This window comes from Cibotium barometz, chromosome 23 (genome assembly GCF_041138505.1).
Source record: "Cibotium barometz isolate CiBa-2024 chromosome 23, ASM4113850v1, whole genome shotgun sequence".
NCBI classification, from domain to species: Eukaryota; Viridiplantae; Streptophyta; class Polypodiopsida; order Cyatheales; family Cibotiaceae; genus Cibotium; species Cibotium barometz.
In genome coordinates this window covers 5034019-5047088 of record NC_141068.1, presented here as the reverse complement: position 1 = coordinate 5047088, position 13070 = coordinate 5034019, and positions in this window count along the sequence as shown.

The window sequence follows — 13070 nt, the reverse complement described above, 5'->3', positions numbered from 1 at the left end:
AATATAATAAGAAAAGATAAAGAATGCAAGAACACCACAATGCCCAAGAATAATCATAAAATGCCACATAAGATAAAAGAAGGCTGACAATGGGAAAAAAAGATAAAGCCATCAAAGAGCGCAAACAAAGGTAGCAAGAGAAACACCAGCACGAAGAAGCTGGTGGAGCAAAACAACAAAGTTAGAATAGACACAAGGCACACCAACTAAGGCGAGCGCCTGCAACCATAATTGAAACATGTGAAAGCAGAAGAGAATGCCAAGGCAATCACACATAGACATAAAGATGACCACATGGCCCCAACACTTGAGCATTCATTTTATACACACGATTTCCATCACACAACCCATGCGTACACCATACAAAGCATGTGAGACCACTCAAACCATGCAAAATCTATCTAATTCATGTGACTAGCACACAACGTACGTCTAGCCCATGTGACCCAGTCATGCTACCACACCACCTTCTCCCTTTCACAAATCACTTTTACAAATACACGTTTGCATATAGAAACCCCATAGATTGGGAGACCCTTGCCTCCCCTCACAATACAAATCCAAAATACACATTTAGATTGAATATCTCGCTACTCTACACCAATGTTGACCCGACAAGTATAGTGTTGTCTTCTACCTAGGTTGTTACACCTAAGCTAAGATTTTATATGGTAAAATGAGTTAAAAACATAAATTTTAGCACATGAGAGATTAAAACTAATCAAAATTGAGCAAGGCACAATAGTGGAGAGATAGACCTAATCTATTGCACATTGCAAAATATGAATACTTATAATGACGAACTTGAATCTTGACTTGGATCTCACTGACACATACCTATGCATACAATGTTGACTTGTTAATTCATAGCTTTGTGGTTATATCCAGATCCTTACATTTGGGAGTTAAGGACTACCAATGGTATCAACACTTGTGTGCAAGAATCAGATGGGATACGTGACCCTTGACATATCTTTACATAGGGAAGTCATAGCTAGTTGGCTAGGGAATTTACCTGGGGAATTCACTCACAATAAAGGGGTGGAAAATTTTTAAAAGAATTTGATGGGAGTAGGGTTAATTTTGTTGTTGAGAGGGGATGTGGCATTGGGTATGCATAGATGCATGTACGTGGATGCATGTACGTGGATGCATGTTATACATGCACGAGATGGAATGGGTATGCGCAAGTGTGTACGTGAGGTGCATGTGCACACACATGCATGAGCGAATTGTGTGTACACACGTGCATGCACATGGGCCCATGTGCACGATGTGCAAGGTGCAAATGGGTGTGGGGTAGGCATGTGTAAGTGTAAATATGGGTGGTACACACACGAGCAAGTGGGCATGCATGCATAAAGTGCAAATGCAGTACGTGTGCAAAGGTGTGTGCACGAGCATGTGTGGGTGGTGCATAAGTGAGTGCACGTGCATGATGTGTATAAGTGAGTGCATGTGTGGGTGGTGCATAAGTGAGTGCACGTGCATGATGTGTATAAGTGAGTGCATGTGTGGGTGGTGCGCAAGTGAGTGCACGTGCATGATGTGTATGCACAGAGCAAAGCTGTGCACAAGTGAATGTGTCCATGAGTGTGTATGCACGACATAAATGTGCATGGGATGTGGTGCACGTGGGTGTAGTGCACGTGCATGCATGTGTGTTTATATATTGTAAAAATCTGCATGCCTGATGCGCAAATGCTAATGTGTGAGGGGTACATGCGTGTGCCAGTTAATAAATGCAAGTGAGTGCAATTGTGACTGTGTGGGATCCACATGTGCAATTGTGACTGTGTGGGTTCCACGTGTGTGTGTGTGAGTGTAAATGGGTGTGCACGTGCGTGAAGGTGGGTGCCCGAGGTACAATTAGGTGAAGGTATACACGTGCAAGTGCAAATGTGTGTGTACATGCACGTTTGAGAAAATGTGTGAATGTGTGTGTGTGTGTGTGTACCATGTGTGTGTGACACCGCATGTGCATGTTTTTAGTTGTTTTTTTAATGATTCTCAATATGTTTTTAGGTTTTTTGTATTTTTCTCATTTTCAGTGAAGGTAGTAACTGTACACTTGGGGAAGGGCCACATTACATATTTACCGTATGCGCAATTGGCAATGGCACATAATCGTTTTGCCATTCCACAATGAAAGCTTGGGTGCCACGATGGTCATCTTTTTTGGCATGCTTGATTGAGCGTTGTCTTTCTAGTTCTATAGAGCTTACGAGTTGGTGTTGTGGTGTGGCACACACAAGTGTTGTGGGGTCGTAGTGATCTTTTTGAGCCATGGGGTTGCTCGGTAGTGCCACAGAAGTGTGTGCACAATTGTCTTTAGGGTTTGGCACCATGGGTGGCACTTCTTGTTGCTTGGAGTCCAAAGGCTCTACCGACTTTTTTGAAGATGGTGTCGGCACATGAGTCAAGGTGGAAGCCACTACTCTCCATTCTTGCTTAAGCTTTGGAGTTGGCATTGGAGGTAAGATGGGTTCATTGAGGCCAAAGCTATATAGAATGCTGATAAGAGATGATCTACTACCAAGTTTGTCTATGAAAATGTTGATAAGAGATGATCTATTGCCAAGTTTGTCTATGAAAATGTGATTACTCACATCTTAGTTGCTCACAAGGAATTGGCTTTGGATCTCCACACCCACTGGCTCTGATGATTGGATGACAAGACTTGGGATGTTGATAAGTTCGGGGCGCCTCACCCACCAGGGATACGGTAACCATTCCATGGGGAAAGCTCAAGCATTACGTTTATTCTTCCCCAGTTGTGTGACGATGCAAGCCGTGGCCATGACCATCGCCTTCTGAGGATGATGTTCTCTTTTATTGTATACTTATGGGGTTCACATAAATATACAAGACGTAGGTTTAGCTCCAATATAAAATTCAGCTTCAAAACAATCGACGGTCATATAAAATTCCTGCAGGTGGTGCAAGAGGTGCCTGACCTAATGAGGTCCATGTTTGCCAAGACAACATGTTGTGGCTAGGCCCAATGTCAACAAGTAAGGCAGGCCATGCAGCTAGATCGAGCTCAACTAGTGCTGCGAACATTGATGACCAGCCTAGGTGATAGCTTCCTCATTTACGCCACTGGCTGGGTGGGGGATGAGATTATGGGGAATATGTCGCCTCCTGTGGTTTATAGGTTGTGCAGCCACTTTGGTGTACTAGAGTTATAGTATAGTTATAGCACTAGCTCATGTAATCAGGTTTACACTGTGGATTGACCTTTGTAAGTTATAATAAGATAGGACTTTTCCTTATAGTATGTACTCTTATCTCTTTATATATGGTTGTAGCGAAGAAAAGAGAATAGAAGAAAATTCAGTCATCTATCTCGCTTGAGTGATTGTCTATTCTTGTGCATTTGTGTTTGCTTTGCAAGGAGTTCAAGCTAACCCTCTCCCCCCACATCCTTCTCACGGTATTAGAGCACTGGTTCATGTGAAGTCTTTTTGGAAAAACTTTAACTCAAGGTGAGTCAATTTTGCCATTGGTTCCATTTCGAATGCATCAAGCACGAACATGGATGTGATTTCGACACCATCTAATCATGCAAACCTTGTCCCAAGCTTCAATGGGGATGAGTATCCATGGTTGTTGCAAAAACGTGAATCCAATCCTGAAAGTCATAATACTCCTCTTACCTTAATACATTAGGGAAAAACGGAGCTCATTTTGGGGCCCCTGTAAGAAATTCACTATTTTTTGATTTATTTCTCTCCTAAAAGATCTCAAAAATAATAAAATATGGAAACGTGGCTCAGAACTGTCAGTAAGGACCACTGAACTGTCAGTTCAGAAAAGAATAAGATAATCTTTTGTCTAACTAACACAATTTTGCATTAAATATCTCCTTAATTTTTTTTGTTTCTCGAAGATTTCGCATCTCTTTTGACGACGTGTGCAGGCCTCTCATAAAGAATCCATGACTGAACTTAATGATTGTATGGATACCGCCACACTTCCACAATTCATGTTACAAAAAGACTATGAGATTGACAAGCCAACTTTGCAACCTCAGAAGCACAAAAATGGCCGATACTTGTGAAGTACAATCTCAGAAGAAGCGATTATATCATCTTCACATCGACTTAGAAGAACAATATGCTCCAGCACAAAAAAGACGAAAGGATACGGTGCTAAATGCTCAACAACGGGAAAATATGAGAAGAGAAGGGCTCCAACATATTGACTTATGGTGTGATGGAAGTATATATCCAAAATGTCTAGTACAAAACTCTACACCTCCATTTGTCAATCCAACCACACTATTGAGGTTTGCGGGCGATGGACAAAATGGACTTCTTGGTTATATTTCAGCACAGTCTGCATTTGCAGAAACATATAAAACAATGTACCTACAAGAAAAGGGAGCCATGATTCAAGAGATAGCTATTCGTGCAAAATTGGAGCAGCAATTGCAGAATGAAATTGAGGAGCATTCAAAGAGTAAAAAAGAGTTAACAAGATCAAGAAGGAAGAGAACCATGCTTGGAGACAGACAACGAAGTAGGAAGATTAAAAACATTGCAAATTTGAAGGCTGGGACTGGTGGATGCAAGCGAAGAATTCAAGAAGCAAGGTTAGTTTGCAATTTTTTATTTTTTAAACTCAAAAATGCTCTCAAATGACTATATGTATTTTGTACATTAATGCAAAATAGGATTGGAAGTGTTGAATAATATAGGCATATTGTGTTGTTACTATATTGTTACTATAGGAAATTATTGGAGCCTGCAAAAGAAAATATGGATCCCAACCTTCTTCCAGTTAAACAAATGAAAGGATTGCTTTCTTGTTGTGAGATCCCTGTTCCCACCGCGCAACGGATTCGGGGTACTAGCAGCGGAAGTAGCACTTCTTGCGCGAGGCAGGGTCCCACACTCGGGGCCTCGTCCACGGATATCCGGACAAGAGACTAATCCGTCGGTTTTTCAAAAACCGAACCCGAAAAAACTTCCCTTACCCGAAAAGCATGGGCGATTCCACCAGGATAACTCTTTACTCTAACGTAGTCAAGATCATTACTGATCAAACCGATCCGACTGCACCTCTAACGGTACTTGGTCAGATCAAGGAAGAAACTTGCACTTGGATCATTGGGATCAACGCTTTTTTCCCCATTAAGAGGCACAGCCGTTGATTCCTATCCATAGAACAATTTACTATCCGAGATTTACTTCATCTATCGTAATAATAGAAATTAAATCTCGATTTACGGATCCATCAGTCCAGCCTAACCCCATCCGATCCCATGGGTTAGCCAACCGCCCAACCACTGTAGTGATGGGATCCAATTTGGAATTTGGTTAGGTTTTGTCCCGGGTACCAAGGAAAAGAGTTCCAAGGCCCCCTAGCCAGAAGTTCATGCAAACATAAAACTAGCCACACCACTTACACACCCAATATGAAATTGCCTTTTTCTTAGCATCAGCTAACTTTAAAACAATCCTTTAATGAAACCATAGTACCACTGATCACAATCTTCCAATTTATCCGGTTGATTCATAATTTCACATCATCCCTTCATCAGAGTATCTATGGCATCATTGGCAACTAGAACGCTCACCACCTGTCCACACATGGGTCTTTTCAATAGTTCCTAGCCCATAATACTCGACAATATAATCACTTATAAAAATCAAGATGGACTCTCGTTGAAGATCAGCAAGATCAACCAACAGATCCATATAAAGAGCCATGGACTCATCCATTGAAGACCAGCAAGGTCAATCAACCAGATCCATGCCCGGTTTCACAAAACAACTCTTACTCCTTGTTCCAATATCTTCCTCGACGCACGCGTGGGTATCCTGGGTGACCGAGAGCCCGAGCACCGTATGGTCAGCACCCTCTAGGATCCTTCGCAGGTGACCTAGCGCTTCACTCATAGGCCGCTTCCTTGGTCCCTCATCCACCGTACCGGAAGCTCACCATTTAAATCGAACCGAGGCTGGTCAAGACCTCGGTCGACCTTGCTACGCGAGACGTCCTCCATTGACTCTCCGTCAGCAGTTGCAACTTTAACAGTTAGGTCTTCATGACCTTAATCCACAAGATGGTCAAAATGCTTCCCCAACATTCTTGACATAAAACATTCATTTACAAACAGTCACAAAATACAGTTTCTAAATCGAACTCTCGTCTTTCCACATTATCCCTCCTTAGTCTACATTACTTATTCCACATTCCATTCAATGTGTACTCATTCTCATCCATTTCCTCATATCGACGACACATTAATTCACATTCACATCCATACATCCACATTTACATGGATACATCCATTTTCACATCCTCATTTATACATCCACATCCCATATCCACATTCATACATACACATCCACATTCCCATTCACATCTATACATCCACATCTACATCCACATTCACATCCACATTCCCATTCACATCTATACATCCACATCTACATCCACATTCACATCTATGCATATACATCTTCATGCATACATCCATTTTCACATTCATACATCTATTTTCACATTCATACATCCATACTCCCATCTCCACATTCACACATCCACATACATACATGCATCCACATCCACATTCCCATTCACATCTATACATCCACATCTACATCCACATACATACATACATCCACATCCACATTCCCATTCACATCTATACATCCACATCTACATCCACATTCATATACATCCACATCCACATTCCCATTCACATCTATACATTCACATCTACATCCACATACATACATACATCCACATCCACATTCCCATTCACATCTATACATCCACATCTACATCCACATTCACATCCACATTCCCATTCACATCTATACATCCACATCTACATCCACATTCACATCTATGCATATACATCTTCATGCATACATCCATTTTCACGTTCATACATCCATTTTCACATTCATACATCCATACTCCCATCTCCACATCCACACATCCACATACATACATGCATTTTCACATTCCCATTCATGTAACCCCATATGCCTTCACATCTAATCTTTTACATCACATCCATTCTCGCCCTATCACAACCTATATACATCTTATCCTATCACATACACTTCTTACCTCATCCCATACACATCTTATCACATCTTAATTCATCTTATCACCTCTTATCACCTCTTATACACCTCTTATCACATCCTATCACATCTCAAGAGAATTCTTATATTTGATATAAGATTTCTTTACACATTTACTTATCCATAAATTCCATTTAAGGAGATTAATACTTCCGAAGTAAAATCAATCTTTTATGCATCTTCCTATGCATAAATTCATTTTAAATGAAAATGACACTTTTGAATTAAAATTCAATCTTTTATGCATCTTCCTATGCATAAATTCAATTTAGATGAGAATGACACTTTTGAATTAAAAATCAATTTTTTTATGCATCTTCTTATGCATAAATTCAATTTAGATGAGAATGACACTTTTGAATTAAAAATCAATTTTTTATGCATCTTCTTATGCATAAATTCAATTTAGTAGGAATTACACTTTTAGAATAAAAGAATTTCTCTTATGCATCTAAGTTATGCATAAAATCCATTTATGAGAAAAATCACACTTTTAGTATAAAAAGAATATCTTTTATGCATACCTCTATGCATGAAATCCAATATGATAAAAGTAACACTCTTACAATAAAATAATCAACTTTTTATGCATACCTCTATGCATGAAATTCAATTATGATAAAAGTCACACTTTTATAATAAAATAATTAACCTTTATGCATACCTCTATGCATGAAATTCAATATAATAAAAGACACACTTTTATAATAAAATAATCAACTTTTATGCATACCTTTATGCATGAAATTCAAATATGATAAAAGTAACACTTTTGATATAAAAATTTATCCATTATGTATACTTCTATGCATGAAATAAAAATGATAAAAGTAACACTTTTGATATAAAAATTTATCCTTTATGCATACTTCTATGCATGAAAATAAAAATGATAAAAATAACACTTTTGATATAAAAATTTATCCTTTATGCATACTTCTATGCATGAAAATAAAATTGATAAAAATAACACTTTTGATATAAAAATTTATCCATTATGCATACTTCTATGCATGAAAATAAAAATGGTAAAAGTAACACTTTTGATATAAAAATTTAACCATTATGCATACTTCTATGCATGAAATAAAAATGGTAAAAATAACACTTTTGATATAAAAATTTATCCATTATGCATACTTCTATGCATGAAAATAAAAATGGTAAAAGTAACACTTTTGATATAAAAATTTAACCATTATGCATACTTCTATGCATGAAATAAAAATGGTAAAAATAACACTTTTGATATAAAATTTTTTCCTTTATGCATACTTCTATGCATGAAAATTAAAAATGATAAAAGTAACACTTTTAATATAAAAAAATTATCTTTTATGCATACTTCTATGCATGAAAATCAATTATGCATAATATAAAAATCAATTTCTCTATGATTACAATGAATATCTTTCAATTAATCTAGGATGATAATTCCTAGAATATGGTAGGAAGTCCTCTTTTTATGCTTTGAATGAAATTATTTTATGCATAATTTTTATAAAATTTTTGCCATAGCTCCGCTGCTATGACTGATAAATCTCAATTTTTCTAAGGGATAAAGCTTATCATTAAGGAAATAATTAAAATGATCTCTAATTAGATCACTCATCCATAATGGATTGAATCATCAATATACATAAACTAAAAGCATAGAAAAAAGCCATTAATTTGGCCTCAAGCATAGCTTAATCTTGGGTTAAGGAAAAGCTTTATGAAAAGCTTGATTTGGATTGAGAATGGGTCATGAGTATGACCATTTCTTGAGTGAGAGAGAGAAATTACATAAAAACCATTAGAATTTAAACATAAATGAAAATTAACTTCAATAGCATTTATTAAATTATGTAACTCTTCACTACTATTCACCAATTAACTTCAATAGCATTTAAAAAAACCATACCAATTAAGCTTCTCAAGCTTGAGAGGGGTTGAGAAGAGAGAAACATTGAGAAATTATAGAAAAGATCAATATTCACTAATTACCTTACAAATTGCTTGATTCTTTGTTCACGGTAGAGGCCCCCAACCAATCAATTGGTTAAGTATGTTGATGGAGCCACTAATGGGGATTGAAGAAAGAGGGAAGCTCCAAAAAACTAGTGAATTATTAATGAATTCATAGTTCTTGGCTTAGGTGGAGTAGAGTAACGATGCATAAACACTATATATTTTTCAACAAGGGGAAGGCTTCTATTTATAGGAAAAATTGAGCTCCTAACCAAACAAACTGATTCTAGAATTTTCTAAATCAGTTTGGTCAATATTTGACCATGTTTAGGTCGGTTAAGCTAACTTTTTGGAACTAGACTTGAATGAGGAGAGAGGAGAGATGAAATATCTCAATTTTTATGAGTTTAAAACTCATTCAAGCATGTGAAATATGCACTTCCTTTAAAGAACTCCCCTTCCTTACATATGTGTCATAATGGAATCATTTTAATATTGCTCATAGTTTTTTACTAATAAACCTTGTACATTTTCAACTCTTCATCTTATGTGAAATATGCACCTCCTTTAAAGAACTCCCCTTCCTTACATATGTGTCATAATGGAATCATTTTAATATTGCTCATAGTTTTTTTACTAATAAACCTTGTACATTTTCAACTCTTCATCTTATGTGAAATATGCACCTCCTTTAAAGAACTCCCCTTCCTTACATATGTGTCATAATGGAATCATTTTAATATTGCTCATAGTTTTTTACTGATAAACCTTGTACATTTTCAACTCTTCATCTTATGTGAAATATGCACCTCCTTTAAAGAACTCCCCTTCCTTACATATGTGTCATAATGGAATCATTTTAATATTGCTCATAGTTTTTTACTAATAAACCTTGTACATTTTCAACTCTTCATCTTATGTGAGCATTTACTCATTTTTGGATACCCAAAATATCTCATATTTTTAATATTGCTCATAGTTTTTTACTAATAAACCTTGTACATTTTCAACTCTTCATCTTATGTGAGCATTTACTCATTTTTGGGTATCTTCTTTTACAAATTGGATTTATCTCCTCCCTACACATGGATTGATGCTATTGGCCCATAGGAACCTTAATTGGACCATAATCCAAAAATTTCTGAAAATCTAGACCCTTAGGCTAAGGTCCTTTATACCCATTTCCAATTAATTCCAATTGCACATTGGAAAGTTCTTTTTGAATTTCTGTTTCAGGGGAACTTATTTTAATAAGATGAGTTATTTTTCTATCCAAAAATATTCATAATCTGAATATTCTCTCTCTAGAATATTTTCTCTCTCTAGGTTAAAACAGTTAGAAACAAGGTCTTTATATTTCTGAAGAGGGATTGATTACAGGGGAAGATACTAGACATCAAAAGGGGGTTGGGGGAGGAATCTTACACTTGTGGTGTAGCAAAAGATTTGATTGAAGAAAAAAAATACAAAACAATCAAACGCAATGTTGTAGAGGACTTTATATCCAATAATCAAGTTGATGGTACTACAATCCAAGAGGCTCTTGATGTTAGTGGAGTTAGCAGGAAAGGATATAGTTCGATTTTCCATGCGATATCCTCAACTTTGAGGGATCAAAGGATTAAACGAGTTTTACTGCCAAATCCAGCAACAGTGTGGAAGATAAGAGGTCATTTGAATGAAAGTATAGATGAGTTTATTGGACCATATATCCATATTGAAGAAATATTTCATGGTGCTAAAGGAACCACTGTGTATGACCCTTGGAACAATATATTTGTAGATCTACAACAACTTCAAAGAAGAATGGTCGAGTTTTATGGAATAACATTTGAAGAGTGCAAAGGCATTTTGAAATTTGTTATCAAACTGGATGAGTGTGAGGTTGTAAAGGAAAAGAAAATGGAAAGGATTACTATCACATTGATGAATGGAGCACTTGATACATCATTGACTGAAGCGAGTTTGAAGTATTTTAGTGTGCAGTCGGAGAAACACATATGGTGGTTGGGCTCATTCCAGGTATGATCATTTTTTATTTCATACTTGATTTTAGTCAATGTTTTCAAATCTTTTATAGTAAGACTTTTGTTTTGTATAATCATAGGTAAAGACAGAAGACCATGAAACACTAGATTGGGTGTTTCACCACACGGAAATACCAAGAATAATTAAAAGACAGGTGCAAGGAGAGAATCTCCATGTTGCAGGAAAAGGTGATTTTCAAGTAGAGTGGCACATGGCGGGGGATCTTAAAACACTTAAGTGCATGTATAACGTTAGTAAAGGAGGTAACTCAAAGTCTCCTTGTCTTTACTGCAAAGAATCAGCGCAAGTAATGGATTCTAAATGGTGGAAGAGAGCACCTAATAGAGATAAAGTTGACCCTGACTTCAAGGCCATTCTTGACATTCCACTATGTAATGTTCACATATGCACATTGCATGCTCTATGTCGAATTATTGAGAAATTGGTATTTTTGTATATTGGATTTGCTTGGAAACTCCGTCCCGAAAGAAATAGAAAGGATGCTCTTCATGCATTGGAAAAAGTGTTATCCGATATAGGTCTGCATGGAGGTGATGTTCATATCACAAAGGATTTTAAAAAGTCTACCAATGGCAAGGAGGTACCAATCAAGCCCTCTATTGGTGGTGTTAAGGCAAGAAGATTCTTGTCTCGACCCAAACACAATAGTAAGCAAGTAAGGCAAGGTAGAACAGTTTCAAGGATTAGTTATGGATTGTGGAAGCAAGTCCATAATGCCGTGAAAGATCATGAGGCAGATGGGGAAGCACGAAATGTGAAGGCAGAGGTGTGGAGGTCTCTTGATCAACTCTTCATATTCTGTGACAATGTAACATGGACAAAGAGTGATTACAAGAACTTTGAAGAGGCAATAAAACATTTTGGGAAGTCAATGAAAGACGCATAGACAGCCTGCAATATAACTCACTACATGGTAAAGTGATGTCTTCTTCTTTTACTTAAGTGTGATCCTCTTTTCTTTTATAACTTACTATGCATTCTTATGTCTTTGTGAAAACAGCATATCATCTACAACCACCTTCCCTATTTTGTCAAAAAGTATGGATGCCCAGCAATTTGGTCTACCCAAGGCATGGAGAAGTCTCACTACATGGCACGTAATGCATTTTTCAGACACACACAACACTATGGAGGGAGTCAAAAGGCAAATAGTCTGAAGGAAATCTTCCAATGGTTTTACCGAGGCATTCTACAAAGGCTGCATGCTAAAAGAAAAGTTGCTAGCTCCAAAGTCAAGCTTACTTTTATTCTAGCCCAAAAGCAAAGACGAAGACAAACTTTGGACAATTCAATGGCAGCAGAGAGACATAGACAGTGGAGGGATTCGAAGATATTTAGAAACCATAAATGGACAAGTAAACATGAATAGCAGTTTGTAACTTATTGGTGTTATGTCCACATGTTTTCAAACTCAATCAATAGATTTTTATTCTGTGGAACAAGTGACTCTTGGTGTAATGCCTATATGTTTTGAGACTCCATCAAAAGTATTTCTTTTGTGAAACATGTGATCTATATTAACAAGCATCAATACATCCATATATTAACACACAAAAAATTCAATCAATACTACTTAATTATGCTAGACATACTGTTGATCCTTACCAATAAAGTACTGAGTGTCAAACACTTTTAGAAGCTTTTGAGTGTGGGAAGAGTACTGAAGTGTCGTATGGTGATGGGACAAATACAAAAGGGTACTGATCGTCCGTACGGACAAGGAACTGATGAGGATCAAAGACTTTGTACAAATCAGTTCAACTTTAACATAATGTTTGTGCTATATTTGATGACTAAATCCTATTACTCCCAAGGTTTGCGAGTCGGAACTCTCTTTTTGAACTTGATTGGACTCTTTTTCTTCCTTATTGGCTTGATGTCGACTTTCTGTTTATCAATGCTTGCCTCTGTTGCTTGTCTGAGAGGGGTATCCTTGTCTTCAGCTATCTCCACGTGTTCTTC